This window comes from Schistocerca americana, chromosome 6 (genome assembly GCF_021461395.2).
Source record: "Schistocerca americana isolate TAMUIC-IGC-003095 chromosome 6, iqSchAmer2.1, whole genome shotgun sequence".
Classification (NCBI taxonomy): domain Eukaryota; kingdom Metazoa; phylum Arthropoda; class Insecta; order Orthoptera; family Acrididae; genus Schistocerca; species Schistocerca americana.
Genome location: NC_060124.1, coordinates 365,929,118 through 365,941,826, shown reverse-complemented (window position 1 = coordinate 365,941,826; position 12,709 = coordinate 365,929,118). Strand labels below are relative to the sequence as shown.

The window sequence follows — 12,709 nt, the reverse complement described above, 5'->3', positions numbered from 1 at the left end:
GTACTGTTATTCATGTAAGCATTGTTGGATAGGCAAGCAAGTCCGTCACAAATGAATTTCAGTCACAGTGATCATCAGAAAGGCAAACACATGCACAGGAATTTTTCTTCTGTACAATTTCAAACGCTTGAACACTTAAGCTTTCAACATTGTGTAGGAATAGTACACTTGGACTCTGTAGTTTCCACAGAACTGCATTATAAATTTCATACTTCTTTTTGTGGATTAGTTTCAGTATTAATATTATATATGCATGTTTTACGTGTGAAAACACCTTTTCTCCCAAATATCTCCTTTTCCTTCTCAACTACTGTTTCCCATTCATCATCTTCAACTAATACAGCCATACTCTAGTATCTGTGTAAGTTGCAGATAACATTCATTTTCTGAAATTTATCCATGATGATTTCAGCTAATTAAAGAACATTTTCCATCAACACTAAGCAAAGCATTTCCTAAATCTATAAATGTTGTAGAGATGGGTTTGGTTTTCTTCATCACATTTTCCAAGGTAAGATGTACAGTTAGTTTTGCCTTGCAAGTAAATACACTCCGAAACCCAGACAGATAATCCCCAACAGGCCATGTTCTATCAACTGTTTCATTATTATACTGAAAATTCCTGTTAGTATTTTGCAAACAAGACTTTTCAAACAGAGGTTTTGATAATAGACCTATTAGAACTTGCCTTCTTTGGTACTGGTATTATTACAATCTTCTTGAAATCGGATATGCACATCTTGCATCCAGCTGTAAGACAAAGCACAGGGCTACAGATAGAAAAATGCTGAATGAACTCATTTAGATGTCAAGACAAAAATGTGTGAAGCATCTAATGACTGCATCCTACCTCAGGATTGCCACAAGTTTCCCCAAGTGAAATTCCCTGATTTCCAGACTAGGTTTGGCATTTTTCCCTGACAAATTTTGAGATCTCAAGGGTAAGTTAAGACGTAAGTTGACAATCTGTCTTTGCAGCTACAGTACAAGAAACAATAGTGCAAAAGAAAGGAAGGGGAAAAAAAAACAACTTTCAAGCATACGGCTTTTCCTGATGTGAGCAACAATCGTAAGTACTAACATCAACATCTTTTGTAATGATTTAAATGGATAAAGCAAGCCAAATGGTTTATGTGTTTCATTAAGACCACTGATGTTATTTCATTTTAATAAAATGAAACACATATGGTGACAAAAATATGTATTTCCTTGGAATCGCAAGACAGGTTTAGAATACCTTCACTGATTTCAGAAATAAGCTTAGCGGGGAAGAATTATGTAAACTAACACTGTAGGTGACTGCGAATAAAATGTTGGTTCTACAATGTTTGTTATTATCGGTTATTAGCCATTGTGTTACATCTATCATTTTACACTTATTGTGCAATAATGTCTATAAAGCATCACACTGTACAGTGTACTTGCGGTGAGACAGTCACAATTCCTGAAATCCATTGCACATGGCCTCTGGCCTGCTGAGGAGCACCACTCGTGTGGCCAGCTATTCACGAGCCACGGACAGCATGTCGATGAAAGGAGACCATGATGATCAATCCATGCAACAGATAACTTGTTCAAATACTTCTGAGCCACAGACAGCCATGTAGAAAAGACAATCACACTCTCACAACTAAACTTTCAGCCATAACTTTTGTCAGAAAACGAGATCACACACATTCACACAATCACTCTGATACAACACATGCAAACATGACTGCCGTCTCTGGCCGCTGCATCTACAGTCTCTGAGAATCAGATCCAAGCAAACCACTTCTCATAACTCCCTGCCTATCATCGGCAGCTCCTTGACTAGCAGCTGGAAGTGGTGGCAGCACTGACTGCAAGCTGAGGGGAGTTGTAGGAGAAGGGGAGAAGCAGTAGGAATGAGCAAGTAGGAAAGCAGTGCACTTATTAGCTGCACCCAGCCAGTGGCAATGCATAACACCTCAGTATGAAAACCATTTCATCTATTGAGACAAAAGCAAGATTTTTCTAGTGTTTTTTTCAAATGTCCCTGATTTCTCTGACGTGTTTGAAATTCGGTGATTTCCAGAATATGTGGCAACCCTGCACCTTCATTAGAGCCTGCTTACTGTATTTAAGCCTCAGTCCACTGCCTTAACAAATCAAATATTTCTTGATCCCTCATGAAATGTCCTGTCATCCTATCCTTTCTTTTACTAAGTTGTGACATAAATCTCTTTTCTCCAACTGAATTCTGTAACTGTTCTCTAGTTTGCAATCTACCCATCTAATCTTCATCATTCTCCTGGATCACAGCATTTCAAATATTTCTATTGGGAAGGAAAACATAGGTACAAAGAAGGTAGCTGCGAAGAAACCATGGGTAACAGAAGAAATACTTCAGTTGATTGATGAAAGGAGGAAGTACAAACATGTTCCGGGAAAATCACGAATACAGAAATACAAGTCACTGAGGAATGAAATAAATAGGAAGTGCAGGGAAGCTAAGACGAAATGGCTGCAGGAAAAATGTGAAGACATCAAAAAAGATATGATTGTCGGAAGGACAGACTCAGCATACAGGAAAGTCAAAACAACCTTTGGTGACATTAAAAGCAACGGTGGTAACATTAAGAGTGCAACGGGAATTCCACTGTTAAATGTAGAGGAGAGAGCGGATAGGTGGAAAGAATACATTGAAATCCTCTATGAGGGTGAAGATTTGTCTGATGTGATCGAAGAAGAAACAGGAGTCGATTTAGAAGAGACAGGGGATCCAGTATTAGAATAGGAATTTAAAAGAGCTTTGGACGACTTCGGTCAAATAAGGCAGAAGGGATAGATAACATTCCATCAGAATTTCTAAAATCATTGGGGGAAGTGGCAACATAACGACTATTCACGTTGGTGTGTAGAATATATGAGTCTGGCGACATACCATCTGACTTTCGGAAAAGCATCATCCACACAATTCCGAAGACAGCAAGGGCTGACAAGTGCGAGGATTATCGCACAATCAGCTTAATAGCTCATGCATCGAAGCTGCTTACAAGAATAATATACAGAAGAATGGAAAAGAAAATTGAGAATGCGCTAGGTGACGATCAGTTTGGCTTTAGGAAAAGTAAAGGGACGAGAGAGGCAATTCTGACGTTACGGCTAATAATGGAAGCAAGGCTAAAGAAAAATCAAGACACTTTCATAGGATTTGTCGGCTTGGAAAAAGCGTTCGACAATATAAAATGGTTCAAGCTGTTCGAAATTCTGAAAAAAGTAGGGGTAAGCTATAGGGAGAGACAGGTCATATACAATATGTACAATAACCAAGAGGGAATAATCATAGTGGACGATCAAGAACGAAGTGCTCGTATTAAGAAGGGTGTAAGACAAGGCTGTAGCCTTTCGCCCCTACTCTTCAATCTGTACATCGAGGAAGCAATGATGTAAATAAAAGAAATGTTCAGGAGTGGAATTAAAATACAAGGTGAAAGGATATCAATGATACGAATCACTGATGACATTGCTATCCTGAGTGAAAGTGAAGAAGAATTAAATGATCTGCTGAACGGAATGAACAGTCTAATGAGTACACAGTATGGTTTGAGAGTAAATCGGAGAAAGACGAAGGTAATGAGAAGTAGTAGAAATGAGAACAGCGAGAAACTTAACATCAGGATTGATGGTCACAAAGTCAATGAAGTTAAGGAATTCTGCTACCTAGGCAGTAAAATAACCAATGATGGACGGAGCAAGAAGGACATCAAAAGCAGATTCGCTATGGCAAAAAAGGCATTTCTGGCCAAGAGAAGTCTACTAATATCAAATACCGGCCTTAATTTGAGGAAGAAATTTCTGAGGATGTACGTCTGGAGTACAGCATTGTATGGTAGTGAAACATGGACTGTGGGAAAACCGGAACAGAAGAGAATCGAAGCATTTGAGATGTAGTGCTATAGACGAATGTTGAAAATTAGGTGACTGATAAGGTAAGGAATGAGGAGGTTCTACGCAGAATCGGAGAGGAAAGGAATATGTGGGAAACACTGATAAGGAGAAGGGACAGGATGATAGGACATCTGCTAAGACATGAGGGAATGACTTCCGTGGTACTAGAGGGAGCTGTAGAGGGCAAAAACTGTACAGGAAGACAGAGATTGGAATACGTCAAGCAAATAATTGAGGACATAGGTTACAAGTGCTACTCTGAGATGAAGAGGTTAGCACAGGAAAGGAATTCGTGGCGGGCCGCATCAAACCAGTCAGTAGACTGATGACCAAAAAAAAATTCTTTCTTACCTTTGCTCTTTATCAAGTAAGATGTACATCCACATGAGGCCACAAACCAGACCAATAGCTTCAGAAAAGATCTCCTAACACTTAAATTTATATTCAGTATTAAAATATACAGCTTTTTCAGCAATATTTTTCTTATAATTGCCAATCGCATTTTATAACCCCTCTACTTCGTACATCATCAGTCATTTTTCTGCCCAGATAACTAAACTCATCAACTACTCATGGTGTATCATTTCCTAGTCTAATTCCCTCATCACCTGATTTATTTCACCTAGATATTCCATTACCCTCTCTTTACATTTTTAGTGGTAATTTTAAATCTTCCTTTCATGACACTCAAGACATTCTGATCAGTTGCTCTTCCAAGTCGTTTGCTGTATATGACAGAATTAAAATGTTATCAGCAACCTGCAAACTTTTTATTTCTTCTCCCTGAACTTTAATGACTACCAAAGCAGAATCTTATCGAAAGACTTCTCACAAATGCCAAAGCAATACTGGTCATTTGTGTGGGGGCAGTCAGTGGCACCACAGTTAGTGTTCAGACACTCATGAAAGACAAGAATTGAAATTGAGGGTAACAAACAACAATGCTGAACTCAGTTTGCAAACCTACCTTTTACAACAGAAAATACAGAAGTAAGGCCGCATATTAACTTTCACACCACTACAAAGATGGGTGACACAGGTGTTAGCGTCAGTGGCCTTAAGAAACAAATAAAATTAACCAGTGACCAATGGAATCCCTGTCAGCTTCTAAAGAGAATTTGCAGCTGAATTATCCCTCATTACAAACAAGAAACTATGACTTGTGATTAGAAGAATGCACACGTTACACATATCTACAATAAGAGTATCAGAAGAGATCTTTAGAACTACCATCCAATGTCAATGACATCCAGAGAATCCTAGAAATCATTCTAGGCTCAACGCAATAAGGTATCTTGAACAGAATGACCTTCTGCATGCAAACTAGCACAGATTCCGGACACACAAATAATGCAAAACCCAAAATGCACTTTTCTCACACGACACCCTGAAAGCCACAGATAAAGGCACAGTACTGCAGTATTTCTTGATTTCTGAACGGCATCTGACTCGGTTCGACACAGACGTTTATTAACAAAAGTACAATTACACAGGGGTATCAAACAAAATTTGTGACTGGATTGAAGATCCCTTGGTCGGGAGGATACAGCAAGGTATCTTGAATGGGGAGCCGAAATAAAAGTAACTTCATGTGTGTCCCAGAGCAGTGTGTTGGGACCCTTGTTCATATTGTATACTAATAACAAATCAGACAGTATTAGTACTAACCTCAGACTGTTGGTAAATGATACAGTTACCTAAAGGTAGTACTGTCTGAAAAAAGCTGTACAATCCAGTTGGATATTATGATTCAAATTAGCCTTAAATGTTCAGAAATGAAAACCTGTATGCTCACAAAATGATGAGGAGTAATATCTTATGACTAGATTGCCTATAAATCAGTCTTGTGTCCCATCTTAGAAAAGCATGTGATTTTCATAACAAATAGGACTAACATATATATATATATATATAAATAAGAGTGGCAAAATGGTAGCATGGCTGGTTTGACTCATGGGAGAGCATCACAGAAATGCTGAAAAATCTGAATTGGCAGACATTTGAAGATAGATACCAATTATTCCACAAAGCCCTACTTCCTAAGTTTCAAGAACCTGTATTTAGCCTCCTCTTCTTTGCTTGAGCTCTACATTACATTAAAGTGTGTTCCATGGATCATGAATACAACACTTCATAATGATGTGGAATGTGTCAGTTTAAGGTAAGGTTTCTTTACACTATATAATGCAAATTATTATTATTACTGCTACTACTACTTTTTACAATTACTATGTAATCTAAAAAATTCATCTGAGTAGTAGTAGTTCTCACTCAGAAATTCTTTTAGTTTGTTTGTAAATGATGGTTGGGTATCTGTCAGACTTGTAATGTGACCAAAGACTGTTGTGGCAGTATAATTCACCCCTTTCTGCGCCAAAGTCAGATTTAACCCAGAAAAGTGAAGATCATTCTTTCTTCTGGTGCTGTAGATTTTTGAACCGGGATTGGTTTCTAGCAACAAATTTCAAAAGTGAATATATGTATTGTGAAGGTACCATGAATATCACTAGTTCCTTAAATAAATGCCTGCAAGGTGATCTTGGGTGGGCTCGAACTATTATTCTGATTACAGCTTTTGCACAATGAACAATTTATTTTCTTAATGATGAATTACCCCAAAATATGACATCATATGAAAGCAGTGAATGAAAACAGGCATAGTAGCCTAATTTACTCATATGTTTATCACCAAAATTTGCAATGATTCTAATAGTATAAGTAGCTGAACTCAAACGTTTCAACAGATCATCAATGTGTTTCTTCCAATTCAATTTCTCATCAATGCAAACACCTGGAAATTTTGAATATCCTGCCTTAGCAACAGACTTGTTCAAAGTTTATATTTATCAGTGGTGTTATGGCATTTACTGTGGAGAACTGTATGTACTGTGTTTTCTCAAAATTTAGTGAGAGTCCATTTGCTGAGAACTAGTCAATAATTTACTAAAACACATTATTTACCATTTCCTCAGTTAATTCTTGTTTGTTGGGTGTGATTACCATACTTGTATAATCAGCAAAAAGAACTAGCTTTGCACCTTCATGAATACAGAGTGGCAAGTTATTAATATATATTAAGAACAATAAGGAGCCAAGACTGAACCCAGTGGGACCCCGTTCTTGATACTTCCCCAGTTAGATGACTCTGCTGATTTTTGCAGACTATCTGTAATGATAATTTCAACCTTCTGCATTCTTCCAGTTAAATTCGAATTAAACCATTTGTGCACTGTCCCACTCATACCTCAACACTTAAGCTTATATAGAGGAATTTCATGATTTACACAGTCACAAGCCAAGTTGGTGGTATTCAGTTATTCAGAGCATTTAATATTCGATCATTTAAAGCATATACAGCATTTTCTGTCAAAAGCATTTCTGAAAACCAAACTGACATTTTGAGAGGACTTCATTTTTAGAAATATGTGAAGCTGCTCTTGAACACATTAATTTTTCAAGAATTTTGAATAATGCTGTCAGAAGTGTTGTTGGGGCGCAGTTGTTAGCATCAGACCTATCCCCCTTTGTATGCAATGGTTTAACAAGAGCACATTTCAGACTATCCAGAAAAATGCTGTTTCAGTAAGCTACTACATATGTGGCTGAGAATCCTGTTTATCTACGTAAGAAAATGAAACAGCTACAACCGTCCTTATGATGTCATTTATTGAATGGCTACCAGTTTTGGTGCTTCAGTGCACCATCTTCAGGCCTTAGCTAATGCTTTGGGGGTTAACACTATCCATATAAACTATGCATCAGTGTCCAACAACTGGTTTTTGCAGACTACCTCTAACCATCAACTCACACTTATCTGTTGGGAAGAAGCTTTTAGTTCTCTTTTGGAAATTCCATCAATTCTATGTGAGCTTTTCCTTTTGAAGGAGTTTATTATTTTCCTAATTTCAGTAGGTGGAGAGAGGTGGGTTGAATTTCAATTTTATCTCATTGCATAGGCGTTATTGCCTCTTCCACATACAGCTTTGTGTTTGCTAATGAACAGGTGGTTCATATTTTCTCTACGACACTTATAAAGGATTACTAAAAATATTTTCAACTTCTGGCATTTTGTAAACAAATTTTTCATCCAGTTTGATAGAAATACAGTCTTCTTGTGCTCTCGGTTGCCCTGTTTCCCATTTAACAATCTTCCAAATTGTTTCAGTTTTATTATCAGAGGTACTAATCTCAGACATTATGTGCACACTTCTAGACTTTTTAATAACTTTTCCTAATACTGTGCAGAGTTTTCATAATGTCTGACTGTTTCTGGATCATTGCTTCTTCAGCTATAAGATAAACTTCCTTTTTCTGTTTCAGGTGTTTTCATCCCTTTAGAGGCCACAGCTTTTTGGATGGTTCCTTACAATTATGTTTCACTGTTTCTTAGGGAAACTATTTTCACATATACTTGCAAAGGCATTATGAAATAGGTTAAATTTTAAATTAGCATCAGATTCCCTGTACACTTCATCCCAGTCTAACCGTTGCAAGCTTTCCCTAAAATTTGGTGTTGTTAACTGTTAACTGAACACGCTATTTTGGAGGACTGTTTTGCATTACTGTATAGAGCTGTGTCATATACTGATCAGAAGGACCATTCTTAACAGGAAAAACATTTACCTGACAAATTTACCTTGATCTATAAAAAAGTTATACACCATTGTGCTGCTTTGCTGTACTATCCGAATAGGAAAATCAATTACTGATGTCAAATTGAGAGAACCGAGCAATACTTCAAGGTCATTCTTTCTATCACACTCTTTCAGAAAATCTACACTGAAACCCTCACAAACAATAATTTGCTGTCTGACAGATAGCACAACAAAGAACCAAAATTTTTCAGAAATAGCTAATAATTTCCCAATGGGGACCTATACACAGCTTATAAAAGTACCATTATTTAGTTTAAGCTCACAGTCACATGCTTCTATATGTCGTCCTAAATAAATTTTTTTAGTTTCTAAATTTTTCACACTATTACGAATTTTAACATACACGGTAACTCTTTCTCCTTCCATAATGTCTCTACTTGCATGTACTGATTGTTTACATCAATCTACCTTTACCTTTTTTCATATCCGTGACTATATGATGTTCAGACAGGCATAGAATACCTATTCCATCCTCAGTTTCTAAATCATCTAAACAAACAAGAAGTTCATCTACTTTGTTTTTTAATCCTCTGATATTCTTATGTAATATACTGGCATTATTTTTCACTGTATTTTTATCAGAATCTTGTGATATTTTAACATCTCTCGTACCTGCCCGTCTGACGTTACCATTATGCTTAATTTCATTTAATACTGAATCACTGGACACTGAACTTCAAAAAAGAGGTACTCCCATGAGTTTATGAGTTTCAGTGCCCAACCCCTACCCCACACCTTAAAGAATTTGCTATCATCCCGGCCAATTTGCCTTTTCCTTTCACATTTAGATGCAGGCTACGTCTTGTGAGGTCCCACCTAGCAGTAGCACCAACGGGAAAAACCCGTACCTGACAAAGTGGCTGCCCGAAGCAGCTTCTCTAACTCCTCACTGACCCTCTTGACACAGCCGTTCATACAACATGAAAGGAGGAACCAAGCCAACATTTGTTTGGTTCATTGCTGATGCTTTATGTTCATACAGCTGCTTCTCTTTTCTCAGGGGGTTTCTATAAAAATTTTCTTGTAGATGGTTTCTGTCTTCCATAATCACAAAGGACTCTGACAAAAAAAAGAGGTCTCAAGGAGGTGGGGGGAGGGGGGGACAATTATTTGGAAATACCTATATGGTGGTGTGGGTTGGGGTCCCAAGTACAACTCCGTGCAGCCATTCACTCTAGTGGTCCCTTATTCATGAGTAATCAACAATTTTTTTTCTGAGTCCTGTGTGAATGCTCTTGAGCTCTGTAATGTGCTTTAAAAGTTTATTTTAAAATCTTGAGCAAAATGACTTCGATCATGTCATTTTGATCACTTTATCAACTTCTTCCACTTCTCTCACTTTTTCTCTCTTAATTGTCGTTCTCCACATGGAATCTCTGTGCATGTGATTTTAATTATTTTTGTTTATCATAGTTAACCCTCTGAAAATGCCAATCTATTGGTTAAAAATCAAAATAGTCTATTTTTATTCTCTCTGCAATGGATTTAAAAATTTATTTTTCAGTGTAAGATTTACTTTTTTGGATGGTAAACATTACACAAACGTGAAAAACAGATTCTTGTTGCACTATGGACAAAATGACACAGATTAAGATTCAAACAATAGAAGAGGGTTATATGTACAACAAAATTTAGGCAAAGTAAGAAACAAATATAATGTATGCAACAACATGGACAAAAATATAAGATGATAAAAGAAAATAAATCAAAGCACAGAGTTAATACATAGAAATAATTAATTAAACTCACACGAACAAGAAATCCAAATAAAAAAATAATGCAAAGAAAAAATTTGAGAAAACGAAAAAGTTTATACGATGATTAAAATGATGTAACGAAGGACTCAGCCGGAGACAAAGAATTCAGCTGAACCAATTGGTGGAATAATTTAAATAAAGATTTTAAAATAAAGAAACTAAAGCATGTGATGAGGTTCAAACCCACAACCTTCTGCACATGAGTACTGTACTTCTGTAGGTTCTATTGCATCATACAAATTCCGTAATATTTCATTACTCGCAAGCGAAAGCACAGTAGGGTGAATGGTGGCAGTGGGTGATACCTGGCACCCTAACCAACACCACTGTATAGGTGATTTCAAAAAGTCAATTCCATGCCTGGGGACCCATAGTGTGTACAGCATGCCACATTGCTTGCACTCACTGCTTCCCATGTTTCTGCCAGGTAATCAATGGAGTGTTTATATGATGATCATTTTCCACAATTTTCCTTTCACATTATGTCAGATAACTACACTTTTTTAAGTCATAATGCCACATTTCGGCCATGGTTTCTAATGATGTTCTTTTGAAAGAAACCAGTCATGACATTATAAATGTGCATCAATACTACAATTAATATTATTAATATTCACAAGAATTACCTGTGGAGTTAACGAGGATTTATAAATTATGGTCACAGACTATACCTCCCTCTGGAAGTTTGTTGCAGTTTAAATCTGGTTTCTACGTGTGTATTTTACTATTATATATTCTGAAATTGCTGTCTGAAGACCCTTCCACACACACATAAGGCGGAATATATATCTGAACCTTTCCTAGAGATTTAACTCATTCTATTTAATTGTCCTAAATATTACGTCACTTTCTGAGTCAAATTCATTATTTGACATCTCTCCATCAGTCAATAAATATGGGTATTTTGTACAATAAAAATTTGATAATTAATACATTGTCGTTACTAATTCCATAAGGTAGATGTAATCTGCACAGTATCGGTCATATCAATCATTTCTCGTTCGTTTAACTGCAAAAAAAATGTGTACGGTATTTATATTTACACACAGTCACAAGGCAGTAGTATCTCTTATTTGTGACAATTACAGGTACATGTAGGAAGTGTTCCAGATATATAGACTTCAAGAACCCAGTGCTGTGGTGCGGTGAGCAGTATAAAAATTATTTCTTTTTTATATATAGTTTTTAGCCGAACTATTGCAAAGATAGGGCGAATCGCCTAAACCCGGACGTAGGGTGAAAATAGCTCCCATGTCAACTTTCATCATCAGCAAATTGCTTCGCCTTCAGCACTGTCGGCCTGACACTGACCAGTTGATTCTTCGTCTAAAAGTTTTAGGATTCGCTCACTTACAAGATTTCTCTGAAAATGGGAACGACACCTCAGAGACCTGGAGGATAAAAAAGCGTACAACTGTATAGTAGTCATAAGCGCACCCACACGGCAAAGGCCAGGAAACCGGGTAAGTTAAGATGTTCGAATACGCGTTCTTTAATTATACTGCACTTCAGAAAGTTTCAACATTGGGCCTCTTTAACGTAAAATTTAATCTAGTGCACATTGCCATTACCGGTAATGTAAAAATTATAAAAAAGCTAAACAGTCAATAAAAATTACAGAAAATGAATCAAGGTTGCCTTCAAATAAGTATAATTTTCGCAAACAGCGACGGCATTAAAGCTCTTGCAGAAGCCTCTATTTTTTTATTTACAGGCACAAAAAGATGCAGTCATGTCTGCAACATAAACATCCCACAACATGTGGTTCTGAAACTTACACATTTACGGTACATTAATAGCATCCACGGCAACAGTAACGACATACCTACTGTTAAAAGCTAGCTAAAAGAAAAAAACCAACATGACAATCACATTTCGTTGAAGTTCAGCTACATCACCAGCTACCTCAGTTAAATCGCACCACCACTATCAACAATAACAAAGCGATCACAACTACAGCAAAGATCTTACCAATAAACATCATATCCCCTTTGCAACACATTGTGTCAAAAAATTCAATTAATTTCTTCAAAAACATTCATAAGAATCATCTTTCAGGAGCATTTCTAATAATTAATTACTAAGTTATTTCAGAACAGATTTCAGGACAATCCAGAAGCATTTACCGTATCTCAGTTTATTTATTATTAAAAACCTATGAGACGATTTTATAAAATACTAGCAAGGTGATCCCCGTAGCTGTGTTCTGTTGTAATAGACGGATAAAAAAATACCATAAATTATAGGCTGAAATTACGTTCATTTCATGGTGGTCTCAAATAGCATGCTGTATTTCTCAGTGGAGCTTTTGGTTTGTAAATGTTACAACTGTCGGTACCGGTTTGAATTAGCGCGATCGACGGTTTAACTTCTGTATGTGATTGTAGA

At 36.8% G+C, this 12,709-nt stretch overlaps 1 protein-coding gene across 5 annotated transcripts in view; it reads right to left on the bottom strand.

The window, feature by feature from the left end:
* The window catches only part of LOC124619536 (probable ATP-dependent RNA helicase spindle-E), a 265,425-nt gene extending 253,150 nt beyond the window's left edge, over positions 1-12,275 (bottom strand). For 2 of the 5 annotated variants that reach the window (XM_047145997.1, XM_047146002.1), the window contains exon 1: positions 12,147-12,274. The gene's annotated coding sequence lies outside the window, so the exon portion shown is untranslated. Of the gene's footprint in view, positions 1-12,099 lie in introns of all 5 variants that reach the window. The other 3 variants (XM_047146000.1, XM_047146001.1, XM_047145999.1) reach the window with 3 other exon arrangements.
* Positions 12,276-12,709: the final 434 nt, after the last annotated feature.